The sequence below is a fragment of the Perissodus microlepis genome, chromosome 11 (genome assembly GCF_051167445.1).
Source record: "Perissodus microlepis isolate ML-2025 ecotype Zambia chromosome 11, ASM5116744v1, whole genome shotgun sequence".
NCBI classification, from domain to species: domain Eukaryota; kingdom Metazoa; phylum Chordata; class Actinopteri; order Cichliformes; family Cichlidae; genus Perissodus; species Perissodus microlepis.
In genome coordinates, this window is record NC_140471.1 from 24,396,677 (window position 1) to 24,418,702 (window position 22,026).

General features: G+C 40.7%; 2 long non-coding RNA genes across 2 annotated transcripts; one reads left to right on the plus strand and one right to left on the minus strand.

Moving 5' to 3' along the window:
- The first annotated feature begins 247 nt into the window (after positions 1-247).
- LOC146377952 (uncharacterized) lies at positions 248-4,087 on the plus strand. The gene is made up of 2 exons (XR_014801622.1): positions 248-440; positions 919-4,087. It is a non-coding gene; the product is annotated as an uncharacterized LOC146377952 (long non-coding RNA).
- On the minus strand, positions 1,971-21,978 carry LOC146377953 (uncharacterized). The gene is made up of 2 exons (XR_014801621.1): positions 21,782-21,978; positions 1,971-2,983 (listed from the first exon to the last, which is right to left on the minus strand). It is a non-coding gene; the product is annotated as an uncharacterized LOC146377953 (long non-coding RNA).
- Between the last annotated feature and the right edge of the window lie 48 nt (positions 21,979-22,026).

The following is a 22,026-nucleotide window of genomic DNA, read 5'->3' on the forward strand; positions in this document are numbered from 1 at the left end:
CTGTAAACTAGCAGTGATCTGATAACTAGACTTCGTGAACTGGCATTTAGGTAATGAGTGAAGAAGGCAGAGAATAAACCTTCCATGCCTTCAGTGCTGCTAAGCTGGTTAAAAATAGAGGCAGAAGAGAGGGATTGAGAGAATCGGGGTGGACAGAGAAGATGGGGGGGGGGAGAGGGAGGAGACTACTAATTTGACTCCCAGTAAAGTAGGTAAGCAGGGAATTACCGGGTGACCTTGGCTGCGAAGTAAAGCAAATGTGTGGCAAGATGTTAAAGGCTCAGAAAGAAACTCACTTCATGCAGCTACAGTGATCCACAGTGATCCTCAGTGTTCTTTGCAAGCCACCAGCTGCCTCATCCGATGGACAAACACTGCCTGGGCTCATCATGTGCATGACAATGATGAGCATGTTTGGTTGCATGCTGATAGCTTGGTTGGTGAGTAAAGACACATTTATAAGTACAGGCCTGACAGGGATTACTCACAGAACATCTTGAAGGATCTTGAGTATCTATTTTAGGAGTACAGATTAAAGCTAGCAGTAGCATTTAAGCAGCAGACTGAAAGGAAAAGATCATAAAAGAGGAAAGAGATTTGGTTTAGTCCTGCTACTTAGAACTGAACCTTAAAGCACCTACAGGAGAATGAAATGAAATGAGCTCCCCATCTCCATGTGCACTGGATCTGTGCTCATATGTTATCAACAGTAAAAACTAAAGGCCATGTAAGCAAGTTTTTCAAGTACATTATACCTGAAAAGTCCTGTCTTTTCAAAAGAAAACTTCCAGGAATTATCTTGAGAGGTCTACAACCCCCCAAAACTCCTCATCTGTTCCCATTTCTCTCTCCAGCTTTCACTCTTATATTTTTTTCCCCATTCTAAACGCCTTCACTTCTCAATTCTGTAAACACCAGGCCAGAAGAACACGATGTCTGAGGAGAGAGCAAGAGGGCGAGGGAGGATTCAACACCGGCCCCGTGGTGAGTGACACTGTCGAGACGCCTGCGCAAAAGGGAAGGCATGTGAGTCAAGAGGGGAGTGGAAAGAGGGAGAAACTGATAGAGAGGGTGATGTAGATAAGGGGCACAGGCTGTGAAAGAGAAAGAGGAGCTTTGGAGGATTAACAGGGGAGCTGAATTTGGAGGGCAGACGAGGCCAGCAGACAGCAGCTGGGTTAGGCCTGGATCACATCAGATTGGTTCAAATTTTAACTTTGTTTCGCAGATGGGCTTCCTTTGAACCCATAGACAGGGTTATTGAAATGGTTTAGTTACATGCTTTACTATTAAAAAAACATGTATGTGAATCTGTGAACGTTCAAGAAAAAAATGACCAGTGACAGATTGTTCTTGAAGAAAATATATTAACCTTAAAAGACATTTAATGCAGGGTCAAGTGAGACTATAAATAATTCCCCAAAGATTGTAGGTGCTGCAGTGTCGAGTGACCAGATTATCTGATTGGCTGGTTGTTGCTGTTCCACACATGCTTTGTATCAGGAAAAACAAAAGCCTTCTGAACGTAACAACTGGAGGCTGTTATTTTTGCTTTAATCTTCCTGTAAGGCTACAAAAGATTTTCACAGATTTTAACCAATTATTGTGGACAAATTAATTAATGGCAACAATGTTATCACAACATCTCTATTGTCTTTACAGGCAAATGAGCTGTCTGCATGCATAGCTGTACAAAAAGCATGAAAAAGAACAACTAGTCAGATATTTACAATAATATATGATATGTGCATTAAGACAATATGCACGTGTGTATTACCATCATTTATAAATATCATATAGTAACACTGGTCCTGGACCAGTCTACATAGTGACATGAATCACAACTCATTTGTGGATTGTTCAGCTTTTATTGCGATAGGGGAAAACAGGAAAGCTGGATATATAATAATATAATAAAAATAATGCTGGGTGTAGTAAATATGATACAAATTAAAACCCATATATGCAAATTCATATTTAATCTTTTTTTATTCATTTTATCTACCAGGAGGTTCAATAAACACTTCATTTTTCAAGACAAATAAAAAAAAAAAATAGAAAATTATGGAAATTATGTCATGCTTCAGGCTTAGAGACCTAGAGAAACCAAACAATGTTCTTCCAAATGAAAGTATCTGTATTTAGAAAAGCTTACTGTGCTCGCCGTGGCAGTAACATGTCAGCAACACTTGAAAGAAACAATAAAACACTGTATGAATATGTGTGAGTGGAGGAGTGTATCTCGTACAGAGAAAAATAGTAGCAGTAACCTCAATATTGCCCATTGGACTTTGGGTGAATAGCCTCTCTGTGTGCGATATTTGCAACTGTGTTTCCTGGGGAAGTCCTGATCTCGATCGGTTAAACAGTGGTTCCCTGCACTCTGTACTTACTGAATGTCTCCCTTTAACCGTCACCACATTTTTTCATTTAAATAGGTGGGATGTCCAACATGCCCTTTAAATATCTCCCCGAGTGAGCTCAAATCTCCCTGCTTCTCTTATGCTTTTCCATGAATGATGTTATCATGTCATAAGTACTTACTCAGTTATTATCAGCAATGAGCTGTTGACAGGATGTCATCCAGCCTCTGCTAAAATATTTAGTATGTGAGAGTGATGCAGAGAGAAGTGGCTGTTACAATACACATTCATCTGAGCCTCACTGCTGATCTGTAGCTCTGTCCTCATGACACGTCTTTCCCCTCCTTTCATATTTTGTCTTTTTATTGATCTTTTATCTATGTATCTATTTATTTTTTCCTTGTGTTAACTGAAGAAATATTCATTTTCAACAAGCCTAGCAACACAAGAGTCCTCCTCTTATGCAGGTGATATTATGATGAGTCTCAGCTCTGGTCCAATCAAACAGGGGCGGGTTTCCTCTCTCCAATCGCAGCCGTTCGGCCTGCACTGCAGCTGCAGGCGGGACGGTGGGTGTGCACGGACGTGCATGTTCTCTTTATCTAAAGCAGGTGCTCCACCTGGATAAGATGAGGGCGAGAGACAGAGCAGAGAGAGAGAAAAGTCACGTTTTATTGGCTTTATTCGATATAGAAGGAAGTCCTTTGGCATATCTGAATATGTTACGAGAGCAGAAATAAGCTTCACTCAGCAGGATGAGATGAGAAAGGCCTTCAGCCTTTAGGTTAAAACTACAACTAAAAGTGTCAATCACAAGTGATGATGCCCCAATAATGCTGACATTTAATGATTTATGGTTAATCAGATGATTCTCCATGAATGACAAGTTAGATGTGGAAAAAATGTTATAAGTTGCTGCATAAATTAAACAATGGATCACTTGTATCCAGATGCTCTCTGTAAAGGCTTCGTAAGTAGTAACTAATAGCTTTAATAATGCTTACTAGATAATGCGCTCCTCTTTAAGGATTGAGGTTCTTTCCTTACATCAGGAATTAATATCTACAACAAAGCATCTTCTGCAGGAACAGTGAACTGTTTGTCACAGCCTTTGTGTAACTGACATGTTGAGGTTTGTCATCCTTTAGATTTTCCAAAGTTTTATTTGCTAATACAATGTTTATTAATGGCATTAATTATGGGGTTTTCATTTACTACATAAATGTATGCAGACTCTGGGAAGTGCCCTTTATTCTGTGTTATATAACTCCCTCTGCTGTGTAATATTTTTCTAAAATGTCATCAAGTCTTCAGTAACAAATGCTAAAAATAAATCTCCAGTAAGAAATTCTAAAAAAGGCTCTGCAGCAAAGCTCGAGCTTATTTGAAAAACTAGCGCTTGTGTCGTAAAGCAATTAAAGGTTTTGAAGTGCGCGACTCAAATGTTGTTGTTATCAGAGAAAAGTGTGAATCATCAGTATACATGAATATACTGTCATGAAATACTTTATGAAGGGTTCTTATCAGAAAAATGACACTTATAAATTGTTTGCAGCGACAACTTTAAGTGTGAAGTTGAATTTGATCCTTTCCTGTGCTCTACCTAACCTTCATAATGGTATTATAGTTTTTTACTGACATCTTTAGCCCCCAATTTTTTCCTTTCAAGCCAACTGCTTGACACCCGCCAGGTCACTGGTGACCTCAACTTGGCTTAAAGGTACGGTTAGGTTTTGGTTAACTCTGTTTGCTGAATTTGTTTTAGAGGTGGCTTTATAAAGTTTCTGAAAATGTTTCGATTTAGCATGAGGTTCAACAAAACTGCCCAGTGGAGTCCTTGTGCTTCTTGCATACAAACAACAGCTTGTTATTATGGTAAGTTGCAGTGAATTGGGCTATCACGGCACTTGAGTGCTTCTTTGCATCGTCTAGATTATCTGAGGCTTGATTAAACATACTCATGAAACCATTCATGAGCTCTCATTGTCTCCATCTAAATTTTTAATGTGTCTGTAGTTTATTAAGACATCTTTCAATTTATTATCTTTTTAAATCATCAAGACAAATGCTCCTTGAAGCACACAAAAACAAAGCTTGTACTTAGACATAAATAAGAGTTGGCTGTTTAAATAAAATGAACCCACAATAGTTTGGCCTTTCAGTTATGAGTATTATTTACAATAGAGCTACCTCTGCACTGAGACACACTGGCTCCCTAATCAGCCTGGGTTACACTTTGCTTCACTCTATGTTTGACAGAGTGAACGAGTAAAACCAGCCAGTGAAGTCAACACAGCGCAGTGCCAGATGTTTTATTCCCCCGTGATGGCACAACATTTGAACAACTGAGTGCCTCTTGGGTTCTCATCCAGACTCCCTCCCCTTTATCATCCCTAATTTCATTCAATCCAAAATCACATTTCTGGGCAGTCGCGCAACCTTGTCTTCCCATACACACACACACAGACGCACTAATACATTCAGATGGCTGCCAGGGAAATACTTGAATAATGACACATGAATGGCTAAACCGCTCATTCAGTCAGAGGAAACAAGCCTTCATTTAGCAGCACAACATGTTAGCATGTGCGAGCTGACATGACATAATCTAATGAATCATGATTTATTTGAGGGTTAGAGCTACTTACGTTAATGAGGTGTGCGTTTGTGTGTGTGTGTGTGTGTGTGTCCCTATTAGCCTGCCAGGGTGTGTCCAGATGTTCGTGTCAATTTGATCAAGCCCGCAGCCATGCCCGAAGTACTCCATAATCCTCATGGAAACAGATTACCAGAGCTTGAATTTATCAATATAATCCTCAAGCACAGTTAGCTCCAAAAAACACAAAGACATCTATCCCATTATATTCATATATTGATCTTATCTTGCTGCAGAGATTGTTACTGGAATTTCAATGTGGGCTGTATGCCATTATCTGCTGCTGAAAGCATGTTTGACACAATGAAAATCCAACTTTATGATGCATTTTTCCCCTTTAACACATAATATTAAGAAGATGAGATTGAGATTAATAGATCCACACAAACAAAAGTACAAAAGAACTAGAATTTTAAAATTGCTGGTTCCTTGGACAATATTGTGCAAAAGTCTTGAGCCTTGCCCCCGTCATTTCTCTGTATCTTGCTAGGAAAATAGAAAATAAGTGTTTTATTTAAACATTTGGGTTTCTTATTATCTTCAGGAATAGCTCTCAAGCCTTCTTGAAGGACATTCAAAGCTGTTCTTTGGATCTCAGCTGCCTTTTGTTCCATTCTCTTTCAAGATGATCCCACACTGCTTCAATAATGTTGGCGTCCTGGCTCTGCAGAAGCCAATTTATGACTAATTGTTTTCCTATCCAGTTATGCTTTTAGTGCATTGGCAGTGTGTTTGGGATCATTATGTTGTTGTTTTTATGTTGAGAAATGTAGCTGTTGCCAATCAGATAATTTCCAGATAGTATTGTATTTTGTAATTTGGTCACCTTTCCATTGAGACCATTTCTGATGAGGCTTCAGTAAACTGCACTTCTCAAGTCCTGTGTCACATCTTTGCAGTGTTTTTTAATTTTATTTTCCTTACTGTTCATCTACTGTTTATCTACTGTAGACATTTTTTAGGTACTGGGTCTGCGACACACAACACTGGGTCGCAGACCCAGTACCATGACATTGGGAGTTGTTTAGTGAAAATATTATTTTATGTCTATCAGTTATAGAGTTATGTTTATGATTCAAAAAAGCCTGGAGAGCTATTACTCAATATAAATTTTACAACATTTCAAGAAAGTCTGGACTTTTGCACAGTACTGTATAAAACCAAAAAATACTTTCTTCCACAAGTTTGCCTCCAAGGGCCACACTGCCCTCTGTGTCTCACCTTGGTCGTCAGTGGATGATGATGACCTCAGATTTGCCACTGTAAAATATCTGTGGAAGTTTAAATGGAAATCTGACAATCCCTTCAGCTTTGCCTGCGGGATAACGTTCCGCTTCACTTGTTTATGCTTGTGTGTGTTTGTGCGCATGTGTGCAGTTAAGTTGCCAACTGCATGTTCTCCTGCGCACTGTCATGCATAACCTTGGGAACTATCCTTCCTCTAAGCATCATGGGATGGCTCAGAGGATGGGGAATTATCCAATCAGCCGTTAGGGTCACCCCAGTCAAATGACTCTAGAGACTCGCTGCCTCCCACCCCCTACACCACCCTTTTCATCTCCTCTCTCCCCATCACATTAGTCATCGGTTCATACGCACATCCACGCAGAGTGTTTGATGTGTAAATGCGTGCCGAAGACACATACAGTATAACTAGGGCAATTAAAGTCGAGTGTAACTGACGTGTTACAGCTTAAATTAGACTCACCAAGAGCACAGCAGCAAGGGAGGAAGAAAGAAAGAGCAACGTGAAACAGAGGTGAGGATAAAGAAAAAAGAAGAAGTATGTGCAGGACAAGACAGGTGACATTTAAGGGGAAAAGTGCAAAGTTAAGCTCTTTTGCAGCATTAGCATATGTGTTTCTGCCCAGCTAACACTCCTCCTGCCTGTAAGTGTGTGACTTAATAATTCAGGGTAAATTAACATAACCTAAACAAATTGTCCCAAAACCTGTTTCAAAACGAGTGCTATTTATAGGCATAGAAAAGTCTCAGTAGTTGGAAGACAGCTAAGCTTAAAGGCACAGCTCACCCCAAAGTTAAATATAGACGTTTTTCTTCTGGGCTGTAGTGCTCTTTATCTGTCCTGATCGTTTTGGTGTGTCGTGAATATAATGGAATTAAAGTTGTCTCGTAGCGCCAAAAGGGCCAAAAGACCCAGCAGCAGCATCCCTATTCAGAGATCATAACCTTATCAAATAAATTCAAAAATACTGAGAAGTTAGAACTATTTTTTTAACAATCGAACCACAATCACAAAAGAAACGTTACTGTTCAGCTCAGGGGGATGTCATTAAAGTTTACATCCTATTTTCCTGTCATGAGGGTGACCTCTGTGAGCCGTGTAGTTTCGCAGGAGGCAATAGTTCCTTCATGGAACTGCACACGTCATGTGTGTTTTTGTGGGTGGAGGTGTGTGTGTGGTGGTGGGGGGATTCATGCTGTATTTTTTATCTTTGACATGTTTTTCACGCGTCTCCCATTGCCGATGAACTCCACTGTCACTCCCTTCCCCGTTCCAGCCACAGTCAACAAATCAGCATTCACCCGGCACACGGTGTCATCCATATTGCGATTTTGAGGACTACATGGGAGCATGTTTGTGCTGCTTAAAAGCCTCTCTCTGTGGGCAAATGCATGCACAAACAGACAAAACCGCAGTACCATAAATAAAACATCAGGAAGCCGGGGTCAGAGCACACAGTCAGCCACAACACTGCACTCCTGGACCATTTAGGGTTAAGAGCTTTGCTCAAAGGCCCAGCAGTGGCAGCTTGGCAGTGCTGAGGCATGACAGCATTACAAGCTGGAGAAAAACACATGGATTTGGAAGTAACCCTGTATTTGTGGTCTCATTTCCACAAATACAGAATCTAATAAAGGCAGTGCAAAAGTGTCAAAAGGTCACCAGCTCTGAAGCTGGACAGTTATTCATATCTGGTCCTGGATACTAGTAGGCCATTGCATTTCTACGAACACACTACACTAAGAAGTGAAAACTCCTGTCATGACATAAACAGTATACAGTGTCGTTTGCAAGGGAAATTGGAGGTGTTACTTCTCACTTGTTAATATGAAAGCAGCAGGCTGCACACTGCTGGCTGGAGTCCAAAGATACAGTACAATGCAGTAGTCCAGGCTTGAGGCTTCTCTGCGTCAGTCAAGGGTAAAACAGGATGTAGTTTGGCAACGTTTTTGAGGAGAAGGTTTGAACATATTGCTGCTCTTGTATTCCCTCTTTTCTAGTTGGTGGGATCATGGTTAGTCTAATTTAAGGTCTGGCATGCCTGTTACATTTCTATATCACACAAGCTCTTTCTTGTATATATTATGAATGCCCCTTTAGCCTACACATCTTGTGTGGATGCAGACACACACACACACAACCCTACTGAGAGAACAATATCTGAGAGAGTCCGTAATGAGTACACAGCAGCCTCTTTCTGTCAAAACCATGCTCGGGATAAGGGCACAGATACACATCCAGTGGACAAGCCTAAGGGACAGAAGACACAGAAGCGCACACACAGAGATACGCACACATCTGACACACACTCAGAAGACAAATGAACTTCCAAAATTAGCAAGCGGAGTGGAAATGTGTTTCTTTTTCTACAGTATCTTTACCTTTTTATTATATTCGTGTGTACATGTGTATGTGCGTACGAGTGTGTTCATCACTCGATTGGTCCGGCAGGCCACTGTCTGACGTGACCGGGAGCAGCAATAATGAAAACACTGCTGAGGTTGCCTAACTGGCATAGCACTCCATCACACTGACTCATTGGGAACAGCACACACACACACACACACACACACACACACACACACACACACACACACACACACACACACACATGCTCGTGATCCATGCAGAAATATGCTGACATATACAGTCCCACACGTCACTTCATACTCTATGCTCTTGGTGCCTTTTATGCCATCTGTCTTTTACATGCACGCACGGAGACACACATGTACACGTGCAAACACTCCTTTTCTCACCCGGAACAGAATGAGGACACACACAGCCACACAAAGCAACACATCTGGTTAGACCACAGCACTGCAGTTCCTGCTGCTGACGTACCACACACGCAAGGTCTGGATGCCTTGCTGAGCGCTCTGCAAGCAAACAGCCGTTAGATCTCCGTCAACTGTTGTTAAAACCATATTCACCTCTTTATCCAGCTTCAGGCTATTTTTGTTTCCATAAACTGCATTTTTAAGGAACACTCAAATGTTTCAAAAAACACTTATCGGCTTTCATGCCAAAAGTTACACGACACCATTAAAAGTGCTCCTTGTTTGTATGGTAAATATGAAGTTAAACCAACGAGAAGTCAGCTTAGTGTACACTGTAAGCAGGTGGGAACATCTCACTCAGCTTTATACCTAGTTAACAAAATCTGCCTGCCTACAGATCGGGATTATATTCTGAACTACTTATATGAACTGCACCTGGCCAAGAAAAAGTACGATGCAAAATATCCCATCTGGCCCTCTTTATAGTTATATTTTTTCATGCAAGCATGAAACTTATTTGTTTTGTTTTTTAACATGTCAGTGTCAGCTGCTCTGTTTCCAGTCTTCACGTTTAGCCAAGCCAGCACTCTCCTGGCTTCGACATCATAATTACTATAAGACAGAGTGGTATCGATCTCATCATCTATTGTTCTCATACTGTCAGTAAGCATACAGCACAGATTTCCATTTTCTTGGCAAACAGTTCTGGGAGACTGTTTATCCAACCGTAATCACATTTTTGTGCCCGTATTATTACTATCTCTAAATGTGAGCCTTATTCTTATTCTTCTCTTTCATCCCTTTCAGAGAAACTCTTGTGCAATAAGAGTGTGGCGTGCTGTCAATTTAATCTGGATGGGGTGACGTCTGCATGTCTGCCTCAGAGGGAGAGAAAGACAGAGAGGTGGAGTTAGGCAGAACTACGCAGCTGAACTTTTAATCCTCTTAGTGTCCTCAACTATCTATCTCTCATTCATCTGTCTTCTGTCTGTCTGCAACTAACCACTGTTCTACTTATTGTATCCATCTACCTATTTCATGTAGCGCTAAATTGCCTCTGAGGTTGAGATGAATACATTTCAGTTTCTTTCTTGCTCTCTTTTGCTCGCTTCCTGCCTCATCCGTGACTCAGCCCCTCTTTCCTCCCTCCTTTATCCGGCTCCTCTATGTGCTCTTCCCTCTTTACCCTCTCCATCTCTTGGGCCCCCTGCAAGGTCGTTCCCAAGGACGGCCTGCTCCCAGCATCCCCTGCGTGATAGGCCGATAGGTATTAAAGGACCGCTTCCCCTGGTGGAGCACATGGCTCAACTACAGCTCTGCTATAACGCTGTCATCATTCCCATCACTCCCGAGGCTGTTTACTGTACTTCCTTCTTGCACATACACACACGTGCCAGCTCACACGCATCAGTGAATCCAAAGGCACAGCTAACACAAGATGCTGACAGTATATTATGCTCGCATTCATACGCTAGCCGGATTCTTAAATCAGGTGGGGGCTGCTTGCTACTCCACACGACAGGCTACTTATCAGAGTGACAAAGGATGCATGCCTGCAAATACACCTATGCACACAGGCAATGAAAGAAAAGTACTTGACCCATGCTGACAGATAGCCAGCACTGTCTGAACTAAGCAAAACTTTTCCTTTACTATAACCTAGTGTGACACAATACAAGCTCAGCAGACCTGAAAAATACAAAGCGAACAGCTTTAAAGCAGCTTGAGCGGTGAGACAGTCAGCAATTTGGCCTCCATGGACGACAAATTCGGTCTAATGTGCTGTCTGGAATAGAAAGAGGATAAAAATCTAAATTATTACAGTTGAGCTGTGAAGGATTCCTAAAAAATGACTGCACCACTCATCTACTAATCTGCTGAATAATCATAGTGTTTAAAAGCCATTTTTAAAAGCGGTGACCTCATTTACGAGCCAAATTGACACTTTGTGGCATTAAATACAGAAGTCCTGTGCTTTGTTATATCTCATTCAAAAAACAAAACAAAAATTGATATCAGAACCTGGCCGACCACAGAAAGCTTGGCAAGTCAAAGCAGTCTCCTGGAGAGTAGAGGATAAACAGCACTGATGGTAAATTTCAATGCCAAACTATTGGCAGTCTCCAGAGTTCCCACATTTGTTTGGGGCAGGGTCCTTATTATGTGTGACAGATGCTGGGAATATAGGGAAGGACTCCATAAATTCAATTTAGATTTTTAGCCTGTTTGGACTTCTTCTTTGAAATTACACCAGTTTTTATTTGATTCTATTGTGTCACATAGTCAATGAAAACACTTCACAGTGTGCGCGTTTTGTCTCATCAGTCAAGAGAATATTTTCCCAAAAGTCTTGGAGATTATTGAGAAGTTTTTTGGCAAATGTCAAACAGTTTTTGTCTAGTTTCTTTCTTGTTGTTGAAACGTGAACTCTCACCTTAACTAAGGCAAGTGAAGCCTGGAGGTCTTTAGATGTTGTTCTGGGTTCTTTGTGACTTCCTGGGTGAGTCATCAGTCGCTCTTGGAGTGACTCCTGGGAAGGTTCACCACTGTCCCAAGTTTTCTCCATTTGTGGATTATAGTTCACTAGATTCCCTTTAGAAATGACTTTGTAACCCTCTCAAGACAGATAGATATCAATGACACTACATCAAAGCAGGATGTGTTGCTTTTTGAGATCTGTTAGCTTACTTCATTTTGTCAGACAGTTTCTATCTAAGGGATTTCTTGATTCAACATGTCTGGCAGTAAACATGCCTGGGTGTGGCTAGTGAGTTTAGTTTCATTAGCCAAACCCAGGCTTGATGTGAACTCAGCTTTTCAAAAAATGTGGTTAATAACAATTAATCCATGATTTAACAAGAGGGACAATTACTTTGGGCCAGTTTCCTCTCTCGAGGTTTCATGTTTTAAGTTAATTCTGATTAAGATAAGGGGAGGGGCTCCCTTTTGTAACTTAATATTTACTGTAGAAAGCCAGAGTTGTATCAGCCTTTTCAATCAACTCAACAGTAAATAGTTTTTCTCAAAACTGCAAATCCACAAATGTGTTTTAAACATCTATGAGGATGTTTTAACTCCATCAGGCCTTTCTCTTTACCACTCATACAGTTTAGGGTGTCTGGATCTTATCCAGGCTGAGATGTACATTGGTACTCCCTGTGAAGGTTTCCAGCCGGAGACAGACAACAGACAACAGTGATAACCACTGCACCAGCATGGTGGCTGTCACATAATTGATACCATCATCAGCACAAGTTTCACATTATGTTTCTTAATTACTGCTGCTTGGGGTTGAATTAATTATGAATGTGCGCAGGCTGCACACTGTCAACATATTACTCAGTCTGCTATTAATTTTGTTGATCGCTTTATCACATTCTTAAGTTTCATTATGGTATGCAGAAGAGTTTAGTAAAATCATGGCAATCATAGTAAAATCACTTGCTTTTAAAAAATAAAATCAGGATTTTACTGTGAGACATGAGTTTTAAAAGGAAACAAAGTAACAATTTCTTTAAAAAAAAACAACTTTACTGACTAACCTCGAGAATTTTTTGAATGTGTATTCTTTGGTTGAGGATATCCAGTGAAAACAAACACCATGGACTTTATTTATTTCTAAAATTATCTTCCAAAATGCCAGTAACGTCTATTTAACTTTTGGCTAAAACATGAAAGAACTCCAAGGCGTTCTCTCTTCAGATAAAACTGAAAGGCCTATTCTCATTCTCATGGCATGGTAATGGTTCACTTAAAAAACTCCAACAAGTTCATGAAAACACTGGATATTTTCTAGTTATGTGCCATAAATTGTTAGCTTCCCTGCTATGACGAGAGTGGAATATTCCACCAGTGAAGCTCCACCAATAGGAGGAGTCTTAAACCTGGACAGACGCGGGATATCGACACCAAGTCAGAAACTGTCACCACATTCAATCTAAATCAAACAAGATAACACAAAGAACCATCAGTCATACACATGAATGCGTCTTTTAAGTCAAATAAGGTTTATAGAAAAGGAGTAAAAATCTAAGTCCTCAGTTAAGCTGGGGTGTTTAGTGGCCTGTCATCATAAATCCAAAAAGCTTCCCTTTGGTATTTAACCTTTGTTTAACCAGGCAGGTCATTTAAAGAAACCTTGCACTCACTTTCAGCCGCATATTTTTTCTTTTGTCTGTATTGCAGGAGCTTAACCCACACTCAAAATAATCCTTGTTTTTCCAATACATTGCTTTAGTGTGTTCCCTCAGTTCATCAAAGTCCGAAACAAGCTTTTTTAACTTGAGCCAAAATAAAGAAAGGAAAAAACACAAGGCAGCCCAGGCTTCAAGCCAACTTTCTTCTGATTTCTTGACCCTTGAGTTGTCTGCCTGAAACATAAAGAACTATCACCTCTCTTTGAGACTGTACAGGCCCAAAGGCATGGCAGTAACTCAGTGCAATAAGCCACATATACATGATCAAGACGATGTGCAGAAGTTCAAACTTAGCATCTGTGTGCTGTGGAATGTGGAAGAAAGGTGATTTCAATGACTTTGAATGGGGAATGGTTGTTAGTGCCAGACAGGCTGGCCTGAGTATTTTAGAAACCGCTGATCTATTGAGATATTTCAATACAACCATCTCTACAGTTTACAGAGAAAGGCCTGAAAAAGAGAAAATATGTGAGTGAGTGAGTGAGTGAGTGAGTGAAAATGACTTGTTGATGGCTAGCTGCAGGAGGAGCTAAAAGGGAGGCACCAGTAACTCAAATAACCACTCTGTACAACCGAAGTATGCAGAAGAGCATCTCTGAATGCACAACATGTATTGATCCTTATAGCAGATGGCCTACAGCAGCAGAAGACTACACTGGGTGCTGCTCCTCTCAGCTAAGAACAGGAAACAGAAGCTACAATTCACACAAGTTCATGAAAATTGGATAATAGAAGACTGTAAAAACTGCTATGCTACACTATATTGACAGAACTAAAAACAAAACATTCATAATCTCCCAACTGCACAACCATCATGTCAGAATAGGACCAAACAAAGAACTATACTGAGACACCATTGCAAAACAATCACATATAGTTTTGCAGTCAATTTTAAAACGCGTTGTACCTCAAACTAGCTCTGCCCAGATCAGTGTCTATATGTAATATGTGCGTTGCCTAATAATATACCATTGGAAGTAATGATGGGGGAGAACCTCTGTAATCAAGTGCATTGTAGGCGTTGCTTAAGAAAATACAACTTTAATTGATGTGAAAAGCCCATTTTGACGCATTTTTTGAGTGAGAAAGAGCAGCGTTGCTGCAATGCTTTAACAGTGTGAAATGAGGTAATTGGCATTTATGGTCTTAATGGAACTTTAAGTGTGCTTTAAGTGCACACTGAGAATAAATACCTAATAGTAGGCCGTTACATAAAACGGAAAACAAGTGGATGGATGTTTAATGTCTAATGGCCTTGCAGATTAAGTGCATTTTACTTTCATTCACAGTTCTTTTACTAATTTGTATTTGTAAAAAAATATAACAGAGAAACCCCTGAGCTGAGTACAAAGAAATGGGCAGCTGATAAACTTTGTGCGAAAATGCATTAACCAAAACCACAAAAATGGATTTCAACAATCAGTTCAATTTAATAAAAATGAATTTAAGTTGCAGATGAACTGAAACCACTAAGAGCATGACATTATTAATTGCTTTTTTGCAGATATTACTGTGACTGATTTGTGAGAGGTATTTTAAGTTATGGCAAAAGAGGCAAAAAAAATGGTGGTGAATAGGATGCAGAAAGGCTTTGATGTAGTGGCTGTGGTGCTGAAAGGACAGCTACCGGACGAGGCGGAGGAGTCAGGAAGGAGGGAGGAGAGGAGGAGAGGAAATGCTTTAGAACCAGATGTACAGACAGAAGGAGAGAGGAGGTGACTGAAAAAGATATACTTGATATAATTTGAACAGTAGGAAGATGAAGTCATGTTTAAATTTGGCTGATTATCAAATAAATTGGTGAATAACTTCAATATACTGTAAAAGTATATGGGTGTACTGAAAGCACCAGTTTTTGTTTTTTTCTTTCTTGAAAACTCACTCCTCTGTCTTTGTTTTCTAAATTGTATTATAATACTGGCAGACACTCTAATAGCGCATAGCAGGATAAGCACAGACATAATTAAAAACCTGATAAATAGCTGGGCGTCTGAGGTCTGGCCACTGAACATGCTGCTTTGCTGGCATAGATGCCTGGAGCAGTTACTGTCATCACTGACACCTTTGCTTTTCCTGCTATTCAAAGTCGCAGGTTTGCAGGTTCAGTCTATTACAAAAGGTTTGCATCTTTTAATATTGGACACTGTGCTTTGATGCAATGCCATTTTTAGCTTCTGTCTCTTTAAGTTCCTCCTACGCTTTTGTGCTCAGTTGTGCAGCCAATAGCAGGATCTGATTTTGGCATTTTAGCCTTTATTGTATAAGGAATAATATAGCGAGTAAATAGGATAGTGGGCTGGATTGGCACACAAGAAACACCCTGAGGGCGACTGGATCCTGGGCCCCTGTAGTAACTTCTTGGCATATGGGTCACCTGCTCAGCCAGGTGAGTTGTAGCATAACAGGACAATTGACGTGTAATGTTCGAAGCTGAAACAGATTCAGAGTACAGAGTAAGCAGTCAGGAAATAATGACAGAGTTTGAGCCAGCTAGCTGCATGTGGATTTAGTTGAATCAAACTTTACTATTTAACACACTACCATAAATGGTATAAGAGGGCATTATGGTGGTGCATTGCATAGTGATGGAGAAAGGTATCGAAAGAAAAGGCTGGCTTCCAAACAGGGCGTTTATTACTTCCCTTAATTAGACGTCCTGTAGCACTTTGTGGACATGCACAGACTGTGCTTAATTATGACTCTGTCTTTTATCATTCAGTGAAATATGTAAAATCACTTATAGTAAGTAACAGGGACAGTTAGCATAGCTCAATTAAATAGCTCCCTGAGGCACCACCAGCTGCAGAAAGAGGTAAGACATGATCCTCCTCACTGACTCTTAACGAGTTCCCAATATTTCTATTTCTATTTCCAACTCTACAACTGTTGGACTATCATATAGTTCACAGTTCAATATATTTGTTATTTATTTTATACAGGGCTTTGACACAGACCCTCCACCAAGTTCCCTTTCCTTTAATGCCCCCCTTCTCCCCATTCAAGTAAAATGTCTTCTGATTGGCTGCTTCTGGAAGATTTGCAGCTAGGAGGGGCCTCTCTGCTCACAGCCAGAGCTCTTTACCTAAGATTACCATATTAGGCATATAACCTGCTTGCTGACATCATACAAATCTAATTGTAGAAAAAACTGAGCATTTAAACAGTCTGAAGCTTGAGCTTTTCTCTGATAATTATTACCTGTATATATGCTGAGCTCAGAATTTCAAACTTTGGCCTTGTTTAATATGAACATCCACCTTTCTAACAATATATATATGACAGAATCTAAGTAAAAGCATTATAGATAATCTACGTCTGCTGCTGATATCCAGTGTGCCTTCTGCATTGTTACAAAAACTGCTTACACCGCTGATACTGAGAGGACAGGAGAACATGCCGACTGAGAGGACTGTAGGAGGACACACTGCAGGGGGCTGACTCTCACATAACCTGACTTTTTTAAGCTTTTTCCGACCCCGTGATTCATTTGCTCATGCTGCTGAGTAGGAATCACGTATGAGTAACCAGGTTACTGACGTTCCCTGCAAACATTATAATATGATCCACATAACTTAAAATCTAGCTGTATGTGTGCAGTTGTGTCCTCTGCTTGGGTCATCTGGGTGTCATTGAGCCAGAAGGTTTAACAAAAGAAAGCCTCTAATAAGGAACAATGACCTACACCCTGAAGTGATGTCACTGACGTGGCAATCTAACAAACAAGACATTTTGATATTACTGGCCTGCCAGCTTTAAATCCCAGTGTTTGCTAAACAATGGCAGAGTTAAGGTGCTTGGGTTTCCTCGAGTTGCACAAACAGATGTGTCTGTAAGAGGTTATGATGTTCTCAATAATGGAATCCAAGTTTTACAAAATGCTTGTATTTGTTCCTTTCAGCTTTTTGTGGGAGTCTTACTTTTGAAGATCCCCAAAACAAGTGGGCTGAGCTCCCACTACCACAAAAGTGAAAACTTATTCATAAGTATTAATTATTCCTAACACAGACTGATTCAGGACTCTAAAGTTTGCCCCTGATAAATATAAATATAATATATGTGAGCAGGTAGAGGGCCTTTAACATGAGTGAGTGTAACATGTAAAACTAGACCATTCAGTTTCAGGAAAAAACACTTTGGACTGCTGTGATTGTGAAACCTGGTCTGTGGCATGCTGCTAAAAAGTCAGTTAAGAAGCAGTCAAAGTTTCCATGGTAATAAAACCTGTCAAAATTCTCTGAAATGGGCTCAGCACTCCTCTCGCAAAATGGCTTTTAAAGGTCAAACCGTAATTCGTGTTTACATGAAAGACGACATCTGACGACCTCCCCTGGACCCTTAATGGATGTTTTTTTGTAAACCATTCATAAAATAATTAAAAATGGTACAACATATGTCAAAACGCTACAGAACACCACCGAGCCGATCATTTTGGTTTTTGAACAGTGCAGGACTAGTTAGGTGCAAAGGTTTCTGGGTACTTTTCTTTGGTTTTATTTCAATAGAGAAAAACATATAGTATGATTGCTTGATTTGCAACAACCCCACCAATAATCACCAGGGGTTTTCTTATCATTGTAAAATGTTTATTCTCTTAGGTTTATAACACCCTGAAAACCTTTGTGCTTGCCAAAGCAAGTTGTTAGATTTATACTCTGAAATAAATGCTTTTATGTAAAGGCAGCAGTCGTACATAGATTGAGAGGGTGAATAAAGATAAATCACTCTCTTTCTGTTTATTGTCTGTCTTACTTTGCTCACACAAATGTATTTTACTTTCATACAAAACTACTCTCCATCATTGTCACAGATTTCTGTTTTCTAATCTGCTTTTCTTGTGTTCTGTATCCAATTTATGTTACGTCTTCTGTCCTTCCCCTCAGTGCAGCTGTATGATAACCACAGCTTCACTGCCAGTCCTGTATCATTCCATCCACGCTAAATCCCAGAGGAATTTTCCACCACCCACCTGGCTCTGTTCCCCTTCATCCATGTCTTTTTTCCCTGCATTCTTTCTCACGCTTTCTTTCTGTCATACTCCTTAAGCCCATCAGCCTTTCTATCATTTATCCTCCTGCCATCTCCTTCCTGCTCCTCTTTTTATGCCACCCTCTCCGTCTTTCTCTCTCTCCCCCCTCTCACTTCCCTCTGCGTCTCCTCTTTTCCTCCCTTCTCCCTGTTCTGGACACTGTGAGTGGAACACAGATTATGTCAGACATTTATAAAACCGGATTAGCTAGGATCACCTTCACACATGCACACACGCACACAAAAACAGATGACTTCGTACACCCCCACTCAAACCCTAATTTTAGCTATCCATAGATACACTGCAATGCCAAAAGTATGCGGACACAGCTGTTTACATAATTACTAGTAACGTATGCTGCACTTCTGGTCCTTTTCTGCAGTTATCTGAACTAAATCTCACTCCAGGTCCAATGAGGATGCCTACCAATACAAAGGAAGGGTCAATAACGTGCTTGCACACAGCAATGACACTAACCCTCTCTGACACCTCTGGGATGACCTGGAATACTGACAGCAAGCCAAGTCTTATTGCCCAGATACACTACTTGTCCTCACAAGCCCCTCTGTTGCTGAACAGGAGCAAATTCCTGCAGCCACGTTCCAAAATCTTGTGAAAAACCTTCCTAGATGAGTAAAAAATGCACTAGAAGCAATAATGCCTTTTAATTCTTTTCTATTCTGTGTGAACAGAGTGTTTTAATGCAAGCATTTTGCCATTAAGTATGTTGAAACTAACAAATACTGCATCCATACATACATATGCTATTTCCGTCTGATCCATGCAGTTTTTCCCCACATGGCCTCCACACGCACGACCTATGACTGCAAAACCCCATGATATACACCATTCACCTACAAAGCCCCTGACGTCATATTGTCCAAAATAACTGACTATGCACTCATGACACAAGCACATGGCAACTCTACTTCATTACTTCATGCGAATAAGTCAGACGCAGCAACGCGAGCAGAATCCACAGAATCGGTAAGAATAAAAATATGAGCCAGCTTTCTCTCTGTGCCATCTCTCGCTTTCCTTCTCTCTCTTATTCTTTTCTCCCTGCATCCCCCACCCTCCCTCACCCAACCCTCAATTTCTGACTCAGCAGAACAAGACAGATACAAGGTCATCTGACTGCTGTTGCTGTGGAGCACTCGATTTGGGGGGATTCTTCCCTCCCCCCTCTTTCTTGTACTGCAAGGCGGGTAAACGTTGGGAGGTAGAGAGGCTGAAAGGAGGGAGAAACATCAAGGCATGACAGAGGTTATGGAAGGGTACAGCTGGCAGCCATTTTAATTCAAATGAAAAGAACTTTATTAGCAGCAACCACACTGACAATGTCACCCTCACTGGCAGCACTGAGTGCTTCAGGATCAAATTATTAAGCCTAGCTGTGCATTGCATATATGGGCTACATATCTATTTATTTGGTGTAAGGATTTTGTAAAGCTGAAAGCAACAGAAGCTGTCGAGATAAGGGTAAAAATAATAAAGATGTTCTGCATAAAATATCTACAAGTACAATGTGGTTGCAGAGTGAAAACTGACAATCAGATTTAATCAAGACTGCTCCCCATCCATGAAACCCCTGAGGTTTATAAGCATCTGTTATTACTGACTGGATACTAAACTGCATTAGAGTTGTGCATTTCTTATATATCTCGTATAGATTATCAAATCACATTGCTAAACTGCTCAGGCTTTACGGACATATCTTTAGATGGATACTATTAAAACCCGATTCTTCATGAAACCACAATAGAAATGTTTGGGGGGAAAAATACAAACAGAACATTCCTTACAAAAGACAGCTTGTACAGTTGAGTATATCTTGTAATAAAGGATTAGATAAAGAGAAAACATGATGCTCTGGAGCCTTCTCTTCCGCCAAACCAGCTGAACACAGAGAAGGTCAGAATCTTAGAATTTTCCACCACAGTGACAGAAAAAGCAGGTTAGGTTAGGTGTGCATATTCATGTTACTTTTCATAGTGCCGGCACTGACTTTAGGGTGAGCATCCCACAGGCAGAAGAGTGGGTGGTAAAAGGTTAACAGCCAACATTTATCTGGATTTACACAGAAGCCTGTTATTAATACAGACGGGGCAAAATGTTCTTTGAAATCAGATCTTAGACAAGCAGTGATGGAAAAACAAAGTGCCAACGTTTAACATCTTGTTAGTGTTGTATGAGTGGGATTTACCAGAATGTGTATTTGAAGCTTTACCCCGTCCATCTGGTTGTTCGGGAAGGTTATGAAAACACCAAGCATCCACAAACAAAATGATTACTCACTGCTAATTGCATCTCATTGCATCTTTACTGATTCATACTTCCCATATCAGATTAAATAATAAAAAATAAAAATGCAATGTGCACCATAACATCTTGTTTTAATAAAGCATCACGGCTGACTGACCTCCAACTCTGAGCTAACCTCATTCTGATGCTCTGGGGCTTCACGGGGCTGAGTGGTCATCGTCTGGACCCACAGCAAGAAACCCAGTGAGGCATGACAGCAATCTGCTGCAGGGACAGCACGCGTGACTCCCAGCTTTCCCTTGCAAATCAGGCATCGCTGTGCATGCATGCATAGTATATATGTGTGTGTAACTTAGCAACTCTGCATGTGTGCTTCCACTGCAGCATCACGCCTTCATTCCAAAGCACGAAGAGGAAAAGAAAAATGTACAACCAAAACCATCAATGATAACTCACTGCTACACACGTGCCAGCTGCCTGTCATTTTTGCATGTCCTCTGTTTGTCTCTCTTTCATGCTCTCTGTCTTTGAACTCTCTGGCACCGTTTCAGAAAACAAAACTTATCCCAGCCTGTCCATCTTTCTGCCTGACCAGTGTTTAATGAATGCGGTCTAATTTGTTAGACTAACTCATTAATCTGAGTGTGTATCCTTGCAGAACCGGTCAATCCTGTGTGTGGGATTGACATCTAACCTCATAATTGTCAAGTAAAGTGAGCCTTCCGAAAATTATTGTAGTGCTTAAACAATCCAAGTTGTATTTCTTTTTTACTTCCATTAAGATTAATCTAGTTTCATCCTTTTTTACTTTCCTTTTTTTTAATTTCGTTTTGTGTTTTTGCTTAGAATAAGTCTCCCCGTTGGGTGAGATGCTGACTCTGCATTGTCAGAACTGTACACCTGCTGATGGAGGCAGTCAGGTTGCAGGCTGCTTTCTGCAGCCGACCATGCATCCCGATATGCAGTGACAGACTAATGACTGAACTGTGGCTCGTGGCTTCACTCTCATTCTTTCTATCTGAATTTCACACGCACACTTTGGATGTCTTGCTCTCTTTTCTCTGTCTGCTGTGCCCGGGCCCACTACTGAGGAATGGATGTGCACAACATGCTCATGATAGGACCAACACGACATCTAGGTGCTTGCTTAATACATGCAATAACCTACTGCACAAAAAAATCCACTATTTTATGGGACATCAATACATTACACGATGAACAAACACAATCACGACAACTAGAATCTAACCTTGTGCGTCCATTTATACAAAATTTCAGCATAGAGACTCGCGATGCTGCTGGCTGCAAGCCTCAGAATTCTGCAGTAAAGCAGAAAGGAGGGGCAGAATTAGCTTTCTATTGGCTGGCTTGTGGAGTAGGATAAATCCAACTGGTCGGCGACCCCATCAGCGATGAGGCGCTCAGAATTATCATTGGCCAGCTCTGTCAGCTCTCGATTCACCCATTCGCTTCTTTCACCGGCGGAGTGATGTC